This window comes from Ovis aries, chromosome 11 (assembly GCF_016772045.2).
Source record: "Ovis aries strain OAR_USU_Benz2616 breed Rambouillet chromosome 11, ARS-UI_Ramb_v3.0, whole genome shotgun sequence".
Taxonomy (NCBI): Eukaryota; Metazoa; Chordata; class Mammalia; order Artiodactyla; family Bovidae; genus Ovis; species Ovis aries.
The window spans coordinates 14,163,045-14,171,291 of record NC_056064.1 but is presented as its reverse complement, the minus strand read 5'-3'; positions in this window follow the sequence as shown (position 1 = coordinate 14,171,291).

Sequence of the window (8,247 nt, the reverse complement as noted above, 5' to 3'; positions counted from 1 at the left end):
TGTTCACGCTCTGTCTTCAGATCCTATTACCCTTCCCCTCGCTCATTTTGCTCTGGTGATGCAGGCTGGCTCAGAGATTACTGTTCCTGCTTCCTCCATTACTCTGCCCTTCAATAACTTTTATGGGAGAAAATCTTACTTTCTCCCTAACCTCCTTCAACTCCTCATTCAAATGTTTTTCTTGTCAATCTTTCTGGGACTCTCTATCTGAAATTATAACCTCCCTCTGCCCAGATTTCTTGTCTTGATTTTTCTCCTGTGTGTTTGACACTATCTAAAATACTACATGGGCTTCCCAGGTGGTTCAGACTTGCCAATGCAGGAGACGTGGCTTTGATCTCTGGGTGGGAAGATCCCTTGGAGAAGGAGATAGCAACCCACTCCAGTATTCTTGCCTGGGAAATCCCCAGGACAGAGGAGCCCGGTGGGCTACAGTCCATGGGGTCACAAAGACTTGACACGACTTAGACAGTACAACAATAACAACACACAACTTGCATTGTATTTTTACTGCACGGCTCTGCTCTAGATGGTTCCTCATCCCTTTGGGTCATTTCTTGCTTTTCGTGTCTTCCCAGGCATGCCCCAGGCATCATGAAGCAGAGACAAGCCATCTGGGCTGTGCCCTGTGTGAATTTCTGACCCGTAGAATTTGTGAGTAGAATACAGCTGTTGTCAATTTATACTAGTAAGCTTCAAGTGGATTGGTACACAGTGTCAGACTGTTGAGAGCAAGACTTCATTGGCCAGGGGTGGATTTCAAATATTCATTTCATTTTATTATTGGTGTATATTTGCTTTATAAAATTCTGTTAGTTTCTGCTGTAATCAGCTATAGGTATACATATATCCCCTCCCTTTGGAGCCCCCTCCCACACCCCACCCTACCCCTCTAGGCCCTCTACCCCTCTAGGTCACAGAGCACCCCGCTGAGCTCTGTGTGTTACGTGGCAGTTTCTCACCAGCTGTCTGTTTGATGCCTGGTAATGTATATATGTCAGTGCCACTCTCCCAATTTGTCCCACCTTCTCCTTCCCTCCTGTGTCCGCCTGATTCTCTATATCTGTGTCTCTATTCATTCCCTGCAGATAGGGAACTGTACCATTTTTCTAGACTCTGTATATACAAGCATTAATTTATTCACATTTCTGGTTTGCTCGTGAGTGTTGTTCTTTCACGTATTCCGTAGCTCAGAATCAGAGACGCCCCGTGGAAAGCTAGAGTTACGAGGTAAGACACCTGCATGAAGCTTACGTTAATGCAAGAAAAGCGGTGACTGAGCAGCGGCTGAGGTAAGGAGTGAGGCTGCAAGGATGTGACGTAATACGTAATACAGTCTGCCCCTTGCTTCCCTCTGAGGTGTCTGTGCCTTTAGTATGTCTAATCCATCACAAAGCTTGCTTCAAGCTGGTTGTATTAGTCTATGGGGTTACAAAGCGTTGGACATGACTGAGTGACTGAGTGTATGCCTGCACGCGCGCGCGCGCGCACACACACACACACACACACACACACACACACACTAGTTCTTTCAGGTTCAGTAGAACCCACCCTGTGCACTCATACTAGCTCATCTCCACCTCTCCCATCTCCCCGGAAATCCAGCAGAGTCTAATGTTTCAGGGATGGGAATCCCAAATAGATGACTGGAAATATGAAGACAGAGCCAACCCCTTGATTCCTGCGTGTTTCAGCCACCGGGGACATGGCATTATCTAACATTCTTTGCTTCCACGCATACACTGCATTCTGGAGAAGTCCCAGCCCTGAAGTTTGTTTTCGCTTCAGCTAAATTATTAACCCCTCACCATTCTCTTAGCTGTTTCAGTATATGGTAACACCAAGTGGATCCCATACACCCGCTGACTCACACCATTTGTAAAATGGATCCCTTGACCCGAGGCCCTCTTGTGCACATTCCATAATGAGTGATCAGACATCCTCTAAGTCCTTGGACCACTGGACTGGCAGTCCTGCTAGGGTTGGCTTACTCTCCCTTGCAGGTTGGCAGACGTCCGAGATAACCAACATGCCGCTGTACGGCTGCATTTTCTCCTTGGAGGCGGTGCCATGGTGAGACTTGATGACTACCTCTGCTGGAAGGTCATGCGTTCCGCAGCAGCCATAGGTAGATGGGCCTTGATGAGAGACAGCCCACACTGTGGGCCCATGCATAACCTCTATCCTTGCCACCACGGCCAAGGGCCTGTTGCACTAGCTCTGTTGTGGCTGAGGGAAGAGGCTGGCTGACTTCCAAGGGACAAGCCATTCTATCCATGTCCTTGCTGACTTTCTCCTTTGCTGTGGATACTCCCCAGTGACTTCCAAGTCTCTGTCATCATGAGTCCTCCAGGCTGCAGCATCTCGGTCCTGAGTACCAAGTGGTTTCCTGTAGGTTCTCTATCTCAGCATCGGAGACTCCCTGATTCAGGAAAGGAATGGCATGCACGATGAGATGCAGGCTATGAAAGGGGAGATGCTGGCAGACTGCCCCTCCATGGAGCTGGGCAAGGCCTGTACAGGACTGGCTGCTGTAGTGGTGGCCAGAGGAAGCGATGGGGCTGATGGGTGGGAGGTAGTGTGAGAAGTGTCTGATGCAGTACCAAATGCACATCTGCTCAGCAAAAGGAAGCAATGAAGACATGTCCGACTTCACAGTATAGTGCTGTTTCTTCTCTCTAATGTATTTATTTTTAATCGAGCGGTTTTGGTGTACTTCCTGAGTCTTTTATGGATTTTCCTTTCCTATGCCACCAAGCATCATTGTTGACATTGGAGAATTGCATCAACTCTATTTGTTACTCAGCTTGGCATGGTTGAGGGAGCAGGCTGTGCTCCTTGTAAGCTGCTCCAACCTCAGGGGTCTTCTGGCGCTGATGATAACAACAGCTGGTGCTTTCTGAGCAGTTACTACACTCCGAAACTGCGTTGTGGGCACTTCCTTTGAGATGAGATGTTTACTACATGAAGCACTTGCTATAAGTATTTCACAATACTGCCTAGCACACACGGCAGCTCCTTCCCCTGCAGAAATACCAACTACCCTGTCGTTTCTGCCTGTAAATGCTGGTCTTGCCACATCCCAGGACCTAGGCTTGCATAACCTGTTTGTGTAGCATAAGCTGAGCTGCCCTGTACTATTACAGTGTGAGCATATTTGAGCTAAGATGGCCCCCCTGCTTTCTCAGACCTGCCCTTGGCCTATGGCAATTGTCTGCCATTGCTCTCAACTCCCCCATTACCCCTTTCTCGTCACTCCGTGTGTTATGTGTCTGTATCCTGGGCAGGTCTTGAAATCTCAGAATGGTGTTCCATGCACAGATGCACTGGCCCCTTTTCAGGAGAGAGGCCTGAAGTGGTTTTTCCCTGCACTGCTTGCTGTTCTTTTCTTGCTGCTGTTTGGTTGCTAAGTCATGTCCAATTCTTTGTGACTGCATGGACTGCAGCATGCCAGGCTTCCCTGTCCTTCACTATCTCCTGGAGTTTGCTCCAACTCATGTCCATTGAGTCAATGATGCTATCCAACCATCCCATCCTCTGTTGCCCCTCTTCTCCTCCTGCCCTCAGCCTTTCCCAGCATCAGGGTCTTTACCAATGAGTTGGCTCTTTGTATCAGGTGGCCAAAGTGTTGGAGCTTCAGTTTCAGCATCAGTCCTTCCAACGAGTATTCGAGGTTGATTTCCTTTAGGATTGACTGGTTTGGTCTCCTTATTGTCCAAGGGATTCTTAAGAGTCTTCTCCAACACCAGAGTACCTTTAGTTTCCAAATGAAATCATCCCAGGTGTCTGGCCTCCTTTGATGGCTGTGTAAGGAAGGTACGGAAGTAAGAAAGTAAGGAAGGTACCTTGAATTCAAGTTAAATACCTTGAGTCCCACGCAAAAGCGAAGTAGTGATCTAGTTCTCCCTCAGGCCAGCTGCACGCTGCTTCGGGAAAGGCATTCTAGTCTATGCAATCTTTCAACCCCTTCAGGGCTGCAGAAGAGAGGCCTTGGAGCTGGAACACTTCTTTCCCAGAGATAAAGTGCTGCACAGCTGTGCTGGGCTTATTGCCTTGTGTGGGATTATCTTACTCTGTTTAGGACTCAGCGTATGCTTCTTTGTTTTGCTTAAGCTTGTAATGACATAGGGCACCAGGTCAACCCCACTACTATCTGTTCCTGGTGGGGAGGGAAAGGGCCCTTCACTTGTAGCCCAAGAGGGACCATGCAGATCATTGCCTTAAGTCAACTGCAAGATGGCACCCACTGGCTGTGTGTTGGGGGCTGACCCTCACTGTTGAAGCTGATCTTGCTCTGTCTCTTCTCTTCTTGAGTAAACTGTTCCATCCAGGGCCTGTGTAAGTCATGTCCTTCGAGGCAACTCTGACACAAAGCCTGCAGTAGGTGGACATATTGGGACAGCAGTTACCACCTGCCTAGCACATCCCAACTTTCAAAGCGCCAGGCCTTTAAGATGCAAACAGTGGGGAACCCTGCTTGGATCCCTTGCTTTGGAGCACTCTTCAGATCATAGTGTGCTGTGCTGTGCTAAGTCACTTCAGTCGTGTACAACTCTTTGTGACCCTATGGACTGTAGCCCACCAGACTCCTCTGTCCATGGGATTCTCCAGGCATGAATACTGGAGTGGGTTGCCATACCCTCCTCTAGGGGATCTTCCCGACCCAGGGATCGAACTCTGCATTTCTTAAGTCTTCTGCACTGGCAGGTGGGTTCTTTACCACTAGGGCCACCTGGGAAGCCCATTTCATACAGTAAGCACACACTAAATAAATTCATCAGAGAACACAGAGAACCTCCGTCTCTTGGTATGTGGTCCTCAGGGCTGGCGTGGCATGATCTGCAACACTAAACACCCATTCTAGCGACTAGCACAGTTCACGCCTCCAGGGAAAGTGCTTTTCACCTCCCCCGCTCTATGTCTTTGCCAGGAAGCACACCTGAGAGCAAAAGCTGCGGAGGCTGATGCGCTACCACTGCCAACACTGGAAGAAGACGCCCCTTTGGACTGCAGGGAAGATTTGAGCTGCAGAAGGCTTTAGATGAGAGAAAAGGCAAGCCAGCCAACTTGTCAAAATCTTTCATCTCAGATGGTGTGAAAACGATACATTCTTGTAAAATCAGGCGTTGTTCCCCTGAAACGCCCGGTGTTCAATTTCTTGCCGCTTTCTTGTGCTCCAGTCTATGGTGATAGACTCCTGGATTAGGGCTATTATGCAATAGTTTCAGGCTTCCTTATGTGGCTCGGTGGTGAAGAATTTGACTGCCAACGCAGGAGACGTGGGTTTGATCCCTAGGTGGGGAAGATGCCCTGGAGAAGGAAACAGCAACCCACTCCAGTATTCTTGCCTGGGAAATCCCGTGGACAGAGGAGTCTGGCGGGCTTCAGTCCACGGGGTTGAAAAGAGTTGGATACGGCCTAGCAACTGAATGGCGACAGCATGCAATGGTTTCAGATGGTTGCAATATTCAGCAGTTCAGTGTACTTTTAAATTTGTTCACCCATTTATGTTTTGAATATTGGCACACCTGACTCCTTATGGATTCTTGCTGTGGGTCGTGTAAATGTTAGAGACCCAGGACCCACGAGGCAGGTGGCCACATCCTGTGTACTCACTGTAAATATCTGTGTTTGGAAATAATCTATATGTGCATTTTTCTTCCATGTGCATGATCTTAATTGCCGGGAGCCAGCGTGAGGAATCCCGCCCGTGGCAAGGTCCTGCGGCAGAGATCTGATGTGCAAGGTCAAGTCAGATCTCAGGTTTTCCCCTTGGTATCTCCTGAGCATGTACCCCCCAAAATAAGAATATGCCTGCCTTATTGTATTGCACTTTTCCACTCTCCCGACACACTCTGGAAAAAGTCATCTCAAGGCTTTAGTCTTCTGCATTTGAAAGGGTGTTTCAATTCAAAAACCCCTCCTATGGCCTTTTAGCCTGCCTGCAGGACTCGTACAGCTGCGCCTGTCATTGTTTGAGGCCTCCTGACTGTGGGAGGCACAGGAAGCTTAAAACATCCTAGGAATGTAGGGGCTTCCGAGGAGTCAAAATCATTAGAATAGGACCGATTAAAGGTTTCATTTGTTGAGCCAATACTTGCTGCCAAATTTTCATATCTTTTATTTTTAGATATAGTTGGTATATAGAAAAACAGGTAGTAGACCTGGTATTAGCAACATTAGATCTTTGAGTTAAGTACTTTCTTTGTTATAACCCACTGCACCTTTGTTCTACAGGAATGTAAATTTATTCAGTAATTTGAGGGTGATGCAGAGTAAAGAAAACACACTTCTAGGGAAAAGGAGTTTTCTGGTTGATAGACAATTATCCAGGAAGAGAGCTATAAAAATGTTAACAAGCCTCTTGGCCAGAAGATAATGTAAACCACCTGAGACCTTTTGCATACCGGAGGGTATGCAAAAAGAAAGCCTTGTTTGTCTCAGTGAGGGTCAGGACTGCTGCCCCTGCATAACTCTGCATATTCCATTGTTTATGTACAACTTGGGGTATATAAGCTGATTTTGAAAAATAGTTTTTGGTGTCTTGCACTGATGCTGGGCTTCCCCATGTCATTCTTTTCTCCCCTTTTTTGGCTGAATTCCCATCTGGGGCGTGGAGGCTCACCATGTATACTTACTTGTCCCAGCTCCTAAGATCTGTAAGAGAGAGAGCCCAAGGCGGGGTGCCCTCCGATATTCAAATGAAGGCCGGTGGCCTAACGTAGATGGTGCAAGCTCCTTGTCTGGAACTTTATTGGCTTTCCACGTATACCAAGTTATTCAGCCTCTTTTCTCCACTTAATTTTCCTACTATACTATTTCTTCCTAATCTAACCTTATATTAATAAATAAATAAGTTTTTTCCTCGCCTATCCATCTCCCCTTCGAATCACCCTGCATCCACTGGAGCTGGACCCCAGCACTTAATCTATGTCACTATTGCACACAGGAAAATCTTTCTTTTTAAATTGTAAGAGAAATAGCAGATCCAACCAATGTGTCTTCTTGTTTTCTTTGATGTCTACAAGATGGGACCCACACCCTCCTTAGAAAAATACAGCAAACCCAAACGGTAATATTCCATTCAAGATTCCATAGCTGAAGTTTGTTCTATAGTGTAGACTTGAAACCATTCTGTGGTCATACATGGACGGGGGTTCCTCAGATACTGCCTGACCATTTCCTATATGCTTTGGTGATATCAAGTCAAATAGAGAGGCTTCCCTTTTGTACCAAGCACTTCTTCTAGCTCTAGCTTGGCTATTAGAGATTAGATCTTGGTTCAGATATTTAACTTCTTCCTCCCTTTGGTAGCTTCTGTACAAAAAGGGTGCAAGAATCCCCCCCATCAAGTATGCATGCACGTGGGAAGTCACGTCCCCTACTGACTCTGGTCTTGGCTATGAGACTTGGGTAAATGAGATAATAGAATGTATCCTGCTAACAGAGACTTGAAAACTGCTGGCCTGTTGAGACTTGTGTTAGTTTTCTGCTAGGAACCTTTATGCCTTTATATGTACCAGCCCACGACAACCTCTCAGAGGTTGAGTGACCATGTGGAGAGCTGTCCCTGGTGAGAGATCATCCTAGACCATTGAACCCCAGCTGAATTGCCTCAGACCAGCAGAACCATTTATCCAACCCATAGATTTGTGAGAAATAATAAATCTTGCACTTAAAATTTTTTTTAATGTTTTCATTAAGACTTTTAAAAGAGCAGTTTTAGATTCGTAGCAAAACTGAAAGGAAGTATAGATGTTTCCTGTATATAATCTACCCCTAAAGGCAGTCTCCCCATTTTCAATAGCCCTCATCAGAGTGGCACATTTGTCACAACTGGTGAACCTACACTGACACGTCATAATCACCCAGAGGCCATAGTATTTTTTTTTTTTTTTTGGAGTATAGCCAATTAACAATACTATGATGGTTTTAGGTGAACAGTGAAGGGACTTAGCCATACATACACATGTGTCCATTCTCCCCCAAATTCCCCTTCCATCTAGGCTGCCACATAACATTGAGCAGAGTTCCATGTACTATACAGGCGGTCCTTTTTGGTTATCCATTTTAAATATAGCAGTGATTACATGTCCATCCCAAACTCCCTAACTATCCCTTTCCGCCATTCTTCCCTACCGGCAATCAGAAGTTCTCTGTGAGTCTCCAAAGACCGTAGTTTACATTGCAGTTCCCTCCTGGTGTTGTATATTCTATAGGTTTGGGCACATGTATAATTACATGTAT